This window comes from Pelmatolapia mariae, linkage group LG23 (genome assembly GCF_036321145.2).
Source record: "Pelmatolapia mariae isolate MD_Pm_ZW linkage group LG23, Pm_UMD_F_2, whole genome shotgun sequence".
Classification (NCBI taxonomy): domain Eukaryota; kingdom Metazoa; phylum Chordata; class Actinopteri; order Cichliformes; family Cichlidae; genus Pelmatolapia; species Pelmatolapia mariae.
The window spans coordinates 38,430,080-38,444,167 of NC_086246.1; the positions used below are offsets into that span (position 1 = coordinate 38,430,080).

Below are 14,088 nucleotides of genomic sequence, written 5' to 3' on the forward strand. Positions count from 1 at the left end.
TTTAACATATTTTCAGGCGAGGAAGTAGCTGTGTAAATTACAGATATCTGTTTGGTTTATCAAGACATCGTATATTTGCAAAAGTGTGCCGACGTTTTCGGAGACGTCTGTTACCCACCCGCTTGATAGCAAGCCGGGGGGTTCAATGGTCACTCCAGCCGGCGAGAGCAGCGGACTCCCGGCTTCATCGTTTTCAGACCCCCGCTCTTTCGCTACTCAGGTTAAACATGATATATAAGTCACTCGGATAACTTAAAAATGTAATTGTTTGCCTTTTTTTGGTGTTTTATTTGTTCCGGAGTAAATCGGTTTGGCTGAGCTCAAAGTTATTAGATTGTTAGATTAAATAAAACTTTATTAATCCATCGGGTGAGTTCCTCCGGGATTTTCACACAGCTGAATAAACGTTAAACAGAAAACTGATTAAACAGAAGTGTGAGACGGTCGAGAATTTACGCCAGTGTCCTGTTATATTTTAGATAGCAAGGAGCAGACGGCCAAGTTTGTTAAACTCCACCGAGACAGCGGTGATGCTGATCTGAAGGCTAGACCGTCCCATTTCACAGCCTCGCACTTCCGGCCTTCTCGGTCTTTGAAGGACCTGGCCCACGTAGACTGCGAAGGCCGGGTCCTCCGAAGGATGCAGCCGACGTTTTGGGACACAGCTAGTGGCTGCAGCCAGGTGCTCTTGAGGCAGTTCCTGAATCAGTCACGTGGTACGGACTGCCCGCGAGGCCTCGAACATCACTGCATACGTAATCAAAGCAAGCCTCGATACGCGCTCCATAAAAACTAGCCCGAATTTACCCGACACACGCTTCAAAGCTTCGACACACAGGACACATCACTAGTCCCTTTAATAATTTACACATGGCTTGCCCCGCAAACCGTGACACATATAAATGCAGCACTTTTCATATTTGACAATATATCTTGAAAGCACAAGACAAATCACAATTAAATTGTTTTTAATTTAGGTCTTTCTTTTTATTTTGTTTTATTTTTCAGTTGTTGGTTTTATGGTGATGCGATGCTATATTACATATTTTTAAGATTCAGTTGAATTTAAGAATTTTAATATAGCATCAAACAGTCTCCTCAAGTTGCTTTATACTGTAAGATAAAGACCCTACAGTAGCAGCAAAAAAAACCCTGATAAATTATTAATCCCTTATGAGCAAGCACTGGGCGACAGTGGGGAGGAAAAACTACCTTTAACAGGGAGAAACCTCCGGCAGAACCAGGCTCAGGAAGGGATGGCCATCTGCCGCGGCCGGTGGTGGGTGAGGGTAAAGATAATATGAGGAGACAAGATGAAGAATATTACTTTACATCATATTTTTATATTGAAACAACATAATTTACAGTGTAAATTATTATAATTTACACATTTTACAGTATAAGAATAATAATATGTGCTTGACAGGAACAAACACTTTCAATTTAATTGTCTCATGTTTAAATTTCATTGCAGCCTGTTGCTTGTTACAATGTTTCTGCCTAATATTTAACTGAATGGTCTGTGTAGATCTAAATAATCAATGGTAGGCTTCTTCAGTTCCAAAGGAGCCTCTTGCAATAAGAGGTGAAACATCCTGATCTTCTTCTCTATTCTTTTTTATGGGGGCTTCAGAAATGACTCCATCGATTAAAGAGCCAGTATGATGTTTAATTTGCTTATTTAACCCTGGAGAACCCATGGTTTCCCTAGAAAACCAATGGGGTCGGCCCTGACCCCATGGGTTCTCCAGGGTTAAAATTTCCAGTTAGTTTTTAAGAATGTTTTCAGTCGATGTAACGATTTCCCTACATTACAGAAACCTTATTGTCTGCTGCTGCAGCAAAACAGTCGCCTTACAGATGCGAAAAACTGACATATGGGACTTGGTTTCTTGGGTAGTTTGGCTGCTTCCTCTATGAAACTTACAACAATTTTGTTGTCGATGAGTGGGAGATTTAATCTCATCCTTAGCAACACTGTTTCTGCATTTTTCCACTTTTTACAAAGGGATTTGAAAATCATGTTGCAGAGGTTGTCGCACTCCATTAAAAGAATTTCATCAAATCGATCTTCAATTTCAGCCCAGATTTTGTTGGTAAGCCTCTTGTAAATGGCCTCAACTTCTTCCTCACTGATGACTTTACCTGATTTTTTTACCACTCGCTTAACCAGGGCTTCCATACAGATTTCCAACGCAAATCTGTATTTTTTTCTATTATCTTTCTTTTCTGTTGGAGTTCCAGGTTCATCGGTTTCTGTTGTTACATTTTCTTTAGGCTCTGAAATAAAAGCTGGTACACTGATTTGAGCTTCCATGTCAACTGTCTTGGAATGCTGTATGCAGCATAGACAGGGGCAAAACAGTCGGCCTATAGCCCGACATATACGACTTGGTCCCTTGGACAGTCTGACTGCTTCCGCTATGAAAACTTGACCAATTATGTGGTCTACAGCTGACTGATTTAATTGCATGAATAGCAGAACTACTTCTGCACTTTTCCACTTTTTGCAGAGGGATTTGAAAATCATCTTGTGGAGTTTTTGGATGTTGTTTAAGGGAATTTCATCAAATTTATCCTCGACTTCAGCCCAGATTTTATTGGTAAGCCTCTTGTAGATGGCTTCAATTTCTTCCCCACTGATGACTTTGCCTGATTTTATTACCGTTCGATTAACCAGTTTTTCCATTAACACTTGCAACCAAAATCTGTATTTTGTTTTGTTTCTTTCTATGTTTCTGTGCTCGTGGGTGCTTCTTTGTTTGTGTCTTATTATGTACGTTGTTTCAATGTTGATATTGCAAATACAAGTACAATTATTACAGCACTCAATACGCATTCTTTTTGAATATGTGTTTCTTTGCTTAAAATTTCTCTCTATATCTATAGCTTTGAAAATCGTTTAGTGATATAGAGAGAGGGGGTCTATTTAAGAACTCTGTCCTTTCATGTTCAAACCCTTTGATCTTAACTCCGCCCATTGAACAAAAACGTGTTGCTTAGCAACCGCTGACGCGCATGTGGCAAATGCGTTCGGGCCAATGACTGCATAAAGGATGGATGACGCCACAGCACTTCCTCTCATTGTGCAAAAAAAAAAAAAAATCCCGCTTGTGGAGGCTGTCATGTTGCATTGTGTGACCCAGAATCTGTGCAGTACGCTCCCGGCCACACATCCGCTGGACGTAACCTCATTAAGTGCTATCTGGTCATCCATCTGAGAGGCTCTGAGAGGAGGGACAGCGTTTACGTTACGAAAACACGACCGAGTGTTTTAACCTGACAGCCTGAGGTGTTCTTCAGTAAACTGCACTAGCTGACAGAAGGACCCGAGGCCCCGCTGCTCTTTTTCGGTAAGTTAAACGTGTTTGTAAACTAATCCGTAACTACCGTTCTTAGCTAGGTCGTGAGCCCTAGCTAGCTAAAATGAGCACTCGGCTGTCAGGGTTCGTTTAGCTAATCTGTGCAGGTGAATGAATTTACCCCGAATAAAGAAATCAAGAGAAACGCCCCGGGCTGCTCAGTCACTAATTACCGTTACTGTACTTTTATTACAAGTGTTATACTGTAAAAGCAACAGGCTGCACTCTGCTTCAGCTCCTGTGCAGAGCTGAATATTAAATATGTGCAAACAACATGTTTTCAGTCTCTTGCCACATCTGTAAAGACAGTAACATCTTTTTTAAAAGCTTGTACTTCAGTAACTCCTCATTAATCAGGAACTATGGATTAAAGTACTGTAGTGTACTGTAATACTGAAAAAATGTAAGAGAAGAACTTCAGATCCTGAGTGTGTGAGGACAGAAGAATTAGCTTTATTTCAATTTTGAGGGATAAAATTTATATCTGAGTTTGATGGTTCTGTTCTCTTTGTGATTACAGGAGCTGCCCTCAGATTCAGACCTCAGCCCCATCGAGTGACAGCAGACAGATCAGCCAACATGTTCACATGTTAACTGCAAAATGAACTGGTGAAAACAGTACAAAGGTTAAAGTACCACACGTGCTGTAGTGAAAGCTGCAGCTGTTTTATTGATAAAGTTAAAGACAAAAAACAAAAGGATTAATCACTCATGTAACTGTGTCACTATATATCAGCATTAACAGGACCTCAGTTTGGTGTTTCACAAAGCTGCTGATCTCAGACCTGCACAGCTTCTGTTTTAAACACTTGATGCACTCAGCTGCATGAAGAGCACATGAGATTTTCTGTAACACAATTAAATAAAACCTGAAGGTCAAAGGTCGTCACTTGTATGTTGAACTACAAACTTGTCATCTGGAATTCTTTCACAGTTTTTTGCACATAGTGTGTTATTTACCATAAAGTGATTCAGTTATTCATACCAGAGTAACCAGAGAGGATCATATATTTTTAAATATATAAATTTCTACAGGACTGAATATAATATCTTTATGTAGAAGTCTGGAGCCTCTGGGGAGTATTGGTGTTAGGTTTTGTATTGTTGATTGTCATTTATGCTTAGAAATATCTACTCATATATGCTTAGAGTTTTATAATTAGTTGTAGATTAATAGAAGTTTGATCCTCAGTAGTCTGCAGACACACGTTGTGTGCATTCCAGAGCACTCTGGCTTTCACACCCACATCCTGGGAGCATGGGAGAGGTCATACCTTGTCTTATTGTTTTATGGTAGGATAAACGTATCTATGTCTGTTTTAGGCTAAGTGCATTTTGTTTAGATGAACTGCTGGACTTCCAGGCCAGTAGGTTTAGGAAGTCATTAATGGATTCTCACACACACACACACACACACACTATGTAAGATGTTATATGTTGATGAACCTATGCATATTCATGTAACCACAATAAAAGGAGTGCTATGGGGAACCTGGCTGAGAGTCTGACGGTGGTCAAGTGGGTGGAACGACACTTGGCTCCAGACAGGCCTCCTCATGCATGAGTAACACAAAGACGTTGCCTACTTGTGTCTTGTTCATTGCTGTGTAGCGAATTGTCCTGAACGTTCCAGCGAATAGGTTTATGCTACAAACCTATCAATTGGAGTATTTATAACATTACACAAACCAAAGGTCTCCATCACAGTGTTCATGAAATGCTGGGTTTATCCATCTCCTGGGGTGGGCCTACGGAGGAGTGCTGAAGATTCCCCTGTGAGGGAGCTGCTGGTGAAGATCATGAGTCCTGCTTGATCAATGCGATGATCAACAGAACATCTGGCACAGGACAGCTGCGGTGAAAGAAAGGGAAGAAGTTTCTCCAGGAAACCCAGCTTAGTCCTCATGGTCTCCCTCACTAGTTTCTCTCCAGGGTGAATGTAGCAGTTGCTATAATATGGACTCTATTATTAAATGAAAAGAACAAATTAGACTACACTACTGAAACCTTCTGCTGCTGTTTTTAAAGTTTCCATGTTACCAGGCTGTAGAGGGCTCTGAAGATTTAAACAGTTTTAGATCCATTACAGTCACAGTCTTATGTTAAAATCTCAAAGGACAGCATTACATTTTTGATATTAACAGTAACTCTGGGCCTCTGTGGGGTGTGCAGATGATCTCATCGCTGTCTGAAAATGGATAAAAAAAACATAAGAAGTGCTGAATCCTTCAATAATACAGACTATTAGAGTAACAGGTGTGTAGCATCGCTAACTAGCTAGCAACAAGCCTCCAACACAGTGCGTATGCTAGCGGCTAATCTAGCAAACGAATTAACAACAGAGTGATTTTAGAACTATAAGATGATAAGCTGTCTTTTTTTTATAACAGCGACATGTTTGTATTTACCTTAATTAAACGAGTCGTCAGTCGCCGTAAACCAGCAAAAAAACTGAGCAGCCGGGCTACGGAAAAAGTGTAGGGGGGCGTGTTTGCGGTCATGTCCAGCGGGTGTGTGGGCGGGAGCGTGACACAGTCGCTCCACCTCAAGTCACTACTGGAGGAGGCGGTGTCGCGTCGTCCATCTTTTCTACAGTCAATGGGTGTAATGCGTTACTGTAATTAAATTACTTTTCCACTGAAAATGTAGAGTAACTGATTACTGTTCATTTTTAGGTATTTTAATTACAGTTACTTACAATGTACTTGCGTTACATTGTAAAATAATTAAACTCGCTGAATATCATTATTTAATTTCATTAATTTATCTTCTAAAGGTAAAAGTAAACTCTGCCGCTTTAACATGGCTGTAGTGCAGGTGCACGTCATTTCGCGCCAGTTTGCTGCATAGTCGTATTCGAAAGTGGAAGATGTCGGACTCGGCTGAAGCGAGTGACTGTTTTATGACATGGACATATTCTCTTCACTTTTCTGAAACAAGCAGACAAGAACATTACAGTAATATGTAAGCTATGTCCTGGGGAGAAAAAACTATCGGCCGCTGTTAATAGCGTGAGTAATCTACTGAAGCGCCTGACACGAGAGCATAGACGAACACTTCTGAGTGATCCTTGTTCATCATCCATGGATAACGCCGCGGCAACTCCTGCTAAGCAGGCAAAACTTGATTTTACTTCAGCAGCACAGACGGTGCTTAAAAAGGAGAGCTTAAAAAAATGATTGCAGGCAACATTGTGGAAGAGATGCTACCGCTGCGTACTGTAGAGTCTCCGTCTTTAAAAAATTAAAAAAATAATTATTTAAAGAGTTTAATTTCTATTGTTTGTACACTCAAGGTTTATAGGGATTTTAAGAAGTATTTAGTTAAATTACTTATTGAGTAATTAAGTTACTTTTCAGACACAGTAATTAGATAAGTATTTTAAATACAATATTGATTAAGTAATTAGTAATTAATTACTTTTTTAAAGTAACTTACCCAACACTGGTCTTAAGTATTTTTTTAAGTTACACAAGAATTTCATAATTTTTAGAGCAGGTACATCTGTTCTTACTCAATACTTGCATACAGGAATCAATCCTGTTACTTAAATTACTTTATTGTAATAGAAATATAATGTATTTTTAAATTATGTGAATGGTAAATGGCCTGTATTTTTATAGCGCTTTACTTAGTCCCTGAGGACCCCAAAGCGCTTTATACCACATTCAGTCATTCACCCATTCACACACTGGTGATGGCAAGCTACATTGTAGCCACAGATGCCCTGGGCGCACTGAAAGAGGTGAGGCTGCCGGACACTGGCGCCACCGGGCCCTCTGACCACCACCAGTAGGCAACGGGTGAAGTGTCTTGCCCAAGGACACAGTCACGATCACCCCTACGATCATGACTTATATACATTTTTATTTTTAGGAAGATTGTTTTCTGGGGCGTTTCTCGTGGCTTCATAGTGTAGAGTTGACACATTTGTGTCTGCTCCCTGGTTTGAGACCTGGATAAGACAGGAACATCAGCTTACTGGTAAACTAGGTGATGCTTACTAATGGCATTTGTCATTTGTCATGTCACATAAATTTAGCACCGACTAAAGCAGTTAGTCTGCCTAGCTGAAAGATTTCTTTGTTAACATGATACAAAAGACACAATAAAGAGCAAGAGAAATGAAACGAACAACAACAACAAAAATAGTATGGCCTCTGTTGCTATAAGTCATCATGTCCATATAACACACCAGAAACCTTTCCATAAAAGGATCATTTTTATATTCTTACTTTCTCAATGACTTGCCTACACACACTTTCCTCTGATGTTGTACTCTAACTTGGTGACTGTCTGGAAATGTGTCACTCGACCTTGCAGCAATCATTTGTGTGTAGATTTACTTTCTTGGTAACAAAGAGTAACTAAACACTTCTAATTTATAGGGAGTGGAAGAAATGGTTTGTCCATAACATATTTGTTTGTGACTACGGGCTTAGAAAAAACAAACAAAAATAAAACTCCCTGTGTGGATTAACAACCACAGTTTGACTAGAAGACTGCTTTAAAGATGTGCATTCATGAACATGTGTGGCTTTTTTTGTATCCAAGATGAGTATGCACCTGTCAAATCCTAAAAATGAACACAAATTAAATTTAAAAGTCAGCTTCTTGTGCAGCGCTGCTCTCCACACTCCTGCTACAAACGGATCCCTCCCTCAGAGTCCTCTTCTGATGCATGCTGGTGAAACGCAGTGTTAAAGGGATCAGCAACCTTTAACACCCAAAGAGCCATTTGGACCTGGTTTCTAAGGAAAAGAAAACACTGGGAGCCACAAATACTTCCCAGAAGTTCCCAGAACCTAAATTATGCAAACTTGTTGCCTCAAACAAACTAAGTAAAGCTTACTTAAGATAACTATGTTAAGACAACTTATTCATTGCAAGTATACAGTACTAAGAATAACTTGATGTTTCTGACTTTATCATCCTAGAAATTTCTAGTACAACACTTATATTAATATAACACTGTGTGCAAGCATGATTTAAGAATAATTAACAACACTTCTTGTAATGGTGTTAAAATCAGCCCAACTTTTATTTTCAAATGCAAAAAGGTATATCAGCCAACATACTGGACACCGTTCTGCTGAACAATAGACAATTATATTGCCATCATTGTTATAATCTTACAATGAAACAAAGTCTCAGATTTAGTTATTCTGAAACTAAGTTTAGGCTTTCCACAACTTTGTTTTGCAAGTTACATTGACTGTCATGGATTTAGGTGATCCAAGTGCAGAAGAAAGTCTTTAACTTCCCTTAAGTACAGTGGCAGTGGATGTGGGTTGGAGATACATTAATTATATAATCAAAAGAAAATATATTTATTGTGTAGCCACAAGTGCAGTCTTTAGATTAAACAACACCTTTGTTTTGCATTCAAACACAGAAGCTTTGTATATTGTAATATTTTAAGGATGACTTGTTTCCAGTCCAGGCATTATTGCCTGAATGACTATCATGGATTTAGGTGATCCAAGTGCAGAAGAAAGTCTTTAACTTCCCTTAAGTACAGTGGCAGTGGATGTGGGTTGGAGATGCAATGAGCTTGAACCTGCAGTGACCATTTTCACTGACCACACCATCTGTGACAGAGGACGCATCTCTCCTAGTGTCCTGCAAGCAAGCAATCAGATATTTTAGATCACCATCTTATTTGCTTTCTTAAGACATTGTTTTCTGCATTTGCTATAAAACAAGCCCCGATTTCGACAATCCCAGGCTTCCTCCCCACCGGAGAGGTGACATTCAATGTCCCACCTGTCAGTCTGGATAGCCCTGACCACCACCCAACAATAATGTCGGGAAAGCTTATTTTTTTTAAAAGGGGCTATTTAATAATGACCAGTAACCTTTCATTCTTATGATCTGCAGAATAATTTAGGCACAAAACAAATTTCAATGTTCAAAAACTTGCAGACTTCACTATATACATCGTGGACTCTCTAAACTAAGTTTGTGGCATATGATCTTTCAAGAAGTATTTTTAGAGAAAATCAGGCCTTTAGCTACAGTTTGTGAGACAACACTAAACCGCACACAGTCAAAGGACTGCAATGATTCCTCAAAAGTAGCTGCCATTGTGAAAATGAGTGTGTAAATTAAGAAATCTATAAGGCATGTAAGAAGACAGTGAGTCATAGCTTCTAAAAACCAGTTTAAGCCTCAAAATGCAGACAGCCCACATTGATTTAAAAACCCTGCCACCGTGGCTTTTACGTGGTTGATTTCTTATCTGAAACAGTAATATTTCAGTGACTGCTGCTTATATCACAGATTAATACACTCTACAGATCCCTGCTGGGAGAATCATTAGCTCTGCCAGCAAAGACGTTTGGTGGATTTTATGTTTGGTTTTGTGAGGAAGCAAAGCTGTGTGTCTGTGTGTGTGTCTGTGTAAAAATGTGTTAAACCTTAATCAAAAGGTTATTCTTAAATACACTAGTGCCTTTGTAACAATGCAGGGCGGTGAGCATGGGAGTAGTTGGAGGCTGCATGTCCCACTGGACACTGGATTAATTAAAATAGCTGTTTATTTTATTTCTAAACTTCACTATTTCATTAATTATTTCATGGTTTCTTTGCATCCCAAGTTTATTTCATCTGTAGTACTTACCCATCGGTATATGTTCCCTGTGTTTGCTTACATTAAAATACCAGTACTGATGAGCAGAGCATATAAATGCAGCACTTTTTATATTTGACAATATATTTTGAAAGCACAAGACAAATCACAAACTGTTTTAATTTAGGTCTTTCTTTTTCTTTTGTTCTATTTTTCAGTAGTTGATTTTATGGTGATGTGATGCTATAATCCTTATTTTTAAGATTCAGTTGAATTTTAATATAGCATCAAACAGTCTCCTCAAGTTGCTTTATACTGTAAGATAAAGACCCTACAGTAGCAGCAAAAAGAACCCTGATAAATTATTAATCCCTTATGAGCAAGCACTGGGCGACAGTGGAGAGGAAAAACTACCTTTAACAGGAAGAAACCTCCAGCAGAACCAGGCTCAGGAAGGGATGGCCATCTGCCGCGGCCGGTGGTGGGTGAGGGTAAAGATAATATGAAGAGACAAGATGAAGAATATTTCTAAGTCTAATTAAAGTCCAAATAAATGGTTTTTTAAAAGAATATACATCAGATGTTAATGCTGAGGCCAGACTAGATTGCTTTAGGATTTGAAAAAAAATCAAGATGACAATTTAGTCATCACTACTGCTTTTAAATGGCAGTTGCATGGCTTCTTTTAAGCTTTTAACACTGCTGAAAAATAAACTGGCAAGTTTGGCTTTCTTGGAGACGCCAAGATTAATAGTTAGGCACTTCAGAAAAGTGTCGTCAAAAGAGGAATCTTCTGATATCAGTACAGAGAAGAAATGGTCCGGAGATCCAAACTCCTTGATAAGGTCTTTAGCTGTGGCCTTGGTTATTTTAAACATCTTATTTTTAAGAATTTCCAGGGATTTAGGGCATCTCACTTCAGAATGGACCAACTCTGTCAGATAGTTGATAGCGGTATCTGTTTTTTTTAGATCCAGAAGCTTTTTGGTATTCCTGTGGGTTTTTCCATAGATTATCATTAATAGCATACGACTAAAATCTTTGGCAATTTCCCTAGCATCTGGGGACACTAACGTTTCTGACAGTTCTTCCTCTAAGTTTTCAGAGGTTGGTGGCTGACTTTGACCCTCTGTGGGTTGAATGTGAGAGACTGATGCCTGCTCATTGCCTGTTTTTGAAACTAGGTCCAGTTCTGCTGCACTCAAAGAGAAGACTGCTTGATTTGTGAGATCAGTAACCGCACTTGACTGTGATGTAGACAGTCTATCGCTTGTTTCACTGGCATCCGAGCCAATCATATCTTCTTCCTCCGATGGGGTCAGCACTCTTACTACATCTTCCACGGCACCAGAAATGTTGTCATTTGTAATCGTTTGGGCTAAAGTTTCATTCTCCAACCAGAAAAGAATATGTGTAAGAACCTTTCTACTGAATCTTCTATGAGCATGTAGAGCGCCTCAGAAGATGAGGGTACCTTACAGTCGTGCTGTCAAGTATTAGAGATCTCAGACTCTGAGAGATCTTTATCCATTTGCATTGTGGGGGCTAGATATGTTGACTGGACATGGTTGTACACTTTATCTGTCAGCTCCGTTGAAAACATTTTGATTTCCTTACTTTTCAGATCAAGGTGTTCTGCCTGGGTTAATTTACTAAATAGTTTATTTATAACTGGCATGACTGTCCTAAATTTGAGTGGAGAAGACCTTTTAACTGTGGTTTCTAAGGTTGATGATTTTCTGGGAACTTCTGGGATTGAACCTGAGCGATTTAAGTGTAACCTTTCGCTGGAGTCAGCTCTCTCACTCTCAGGGGAGTTTGCCTGTTCTCTCTGAAAGGTGAAAAACCTTTTGCTTTTCTTCACCTGATATTTCAGCTCACTGTTCATTTTTTCAAATTCTTTTTTGGCAAACCTGGAGAAGTGTTGTTTTGCTTCATCTGGTTTTGTAATTGGGGCACATGATACAAAAACGTCTTTCACCCTTTCAATAATTATGTTCACTTTAAAAGCAGGCTTGGGTGAGCTACACTTATCACTTAATGTAATATCTTCCGCATCAGGATACTGAATGTTAGAAATTATCGCATTTACAATGTCAGCTGCCACTTTTTCCGCATCATCTTTAACATGTAATGCATTCAGTAACGTATATTATCATTCAGTAATGTATATACCTTTACATATTGTACATATATTTATTACTTTTTAGATTAGCCATTTTTATATTTTGCTTGTTTTACATTATTGTATTTTGCACAACTCTGTTGCTTGTGAAGCTCGCACACAAGAATTTCACTCACATGTACTGTACCAGTGTACCTGCACATGTGATGTGACAATAAAAGTGATTTGATTTTGATTTGATTTGATGTAAATAATGCAGATTGCTGAGCATTGTGTCGTCAACATTAGCTGCACTGATTTCAACTGGAGTACTGGGAGCATGGACACTTTGAGCTTTCTCCTCAGCTTCTGCAGATTTATCACTTTCTTTTTCCTTCGTGGGTTGCAGTTCTATGTGACAGTCCTTGTCATCTTTACTTCTCTCTGTGTCTGTACTCCATCTCATGAGAGCCATACTTACTTCTTTAATTGTTCCCATCTCAGAGAGTTTGGATTCAAGGCTCTTATCACTTGAACTAAAGGAGCTGGGTAAAGTCCCCTTCTGCATGTTCCTCTTGTTGAGCTTTACTGCATATCTCTTTATACACGAGAAAGCATGAGAAACCATGCATCTCAGTTTTTTTATGTTTGTTATTTTTCCGCTGACATAAACAGAATCAGGGTTTTCTGGGACTAGAACCCGACCCGAGTTGACTTTACTTGAGATCTCCTCCTCAACTCTTTCTGTCAGTTTCACAGATTCCTCACATTCCTCGTGGGTGACATTAAGAGCAGCAGCAATGCTGATTGAGAGAGAGTCTCCCAATATGGGGCTTATTTTTTCCACGGCAATGCTAATGTGTGTCTGGGATGATACATCTGTCAATTGGTCCTGAACTGCTAGAAGTGAAGTTTTTATGATGCTTGCACTAACTGACTGTATAACATCAGTAATCATATCGGCCAGTGCTGCTTGGACATTGGAGTCACAGACCCCATTTTCTATCATGCGCCACTGTAATCCAGAGAGACTATTGAAACAGCTGCTGATAGCAGGTAAAATATCCTCTGAAGTAATGTGGATATGGGTTCTAACATTGGATACTGACATTGCAAATGATTTAGTTTCACTACGATTACTTTGAAAATCCATTTTCTCTGAGCTTTCAGAATGCGAAGATCGCGGTCTGTACATCTAACATACGACAACTAAAAATGCAGAATACAAGATTCAGACTATAGTTGTTTGACTCCGATTTATGACCTCGGATCGAAGGCACGTACTCCAAGATCAAAGCAACAAGGCACTGGCCTGTGTGACGTCATGCTGTGAGCCTTCACGTACATGCATGTGCACACAAGTGAGCGATCTCACGGGTGAAAACACACACACACACACACACACAAAAAAAACGCTTTGAAATATGGAGGACCACAAGAGCCATGCGCATCGAAATAAAGATTTCTGTGCTTAAATAATGAATTGTAGAATAAATTCTGCATTTGTAAATTCATTTTTGAATTCCAATTTAATAAACTGCATTTCAAAAACCTTTTTCCAATTGCACTTTAATAAACTGCATTTCAAAAACCTTTTTCCAATTGCACTTTAATAAACTGCATTTCAAAAACCTTTTTCCAATTGCACTTTAGTAAACTGCATTTCAAAATCCATTTCCCTTTCCTGTTTGCTCAGGGATTAACTTCTGGATTAGCTGCTGGATTAGCTGTTGGATTAACAACAGCTAAGATCAATTAGTAAGTCAAAGGAAAATTTATTATGTCATAATATATTACTTTAAGACTTCAAATGTGACATTTACTATGATGTTTTTTAAAGAGTTTATGGGGGAAACCCCGGGCAGTTCATTTCTGTACATTTTGTCAGTGGAGTGAATCAATTTTCTGTAAACAAAGATAAAAATCTTAAGCTAATAGAAAATGTAAATGTCTTCAGCCTTACAGGGTGAAGCTAGTGGCCTTCTGGTGTCTGAAGGGTTAGCTGTCGGTATAGTTTCTTTCCATGATACTATAACAAACCAGATATAGCT

At 39.0% G+C, this 14,088-nt stretch overlaps 1 long non-coding RNA gene across 1 annotated transcript; it reads left to right on the forward strand.

Annotated features, from left to right (window-relative positions):
- Nucleotides 1–3,051: 3,051 nt before the first annotated feature.
- On the forward strand, nt 3,052–4,247 carry LOC134620280 (uncharacterized). The gene is made up of 2 exons (XR_010092098.1): nt 3,052–3,353; nt 3,883–4,247. It is a non-coding gene; the product is annotated as an uncharacterized LOC134620280 (long non-coding RNA).
- Nucleotides 4,248–14,088: the final 9,841 nt, after the last annotated feature.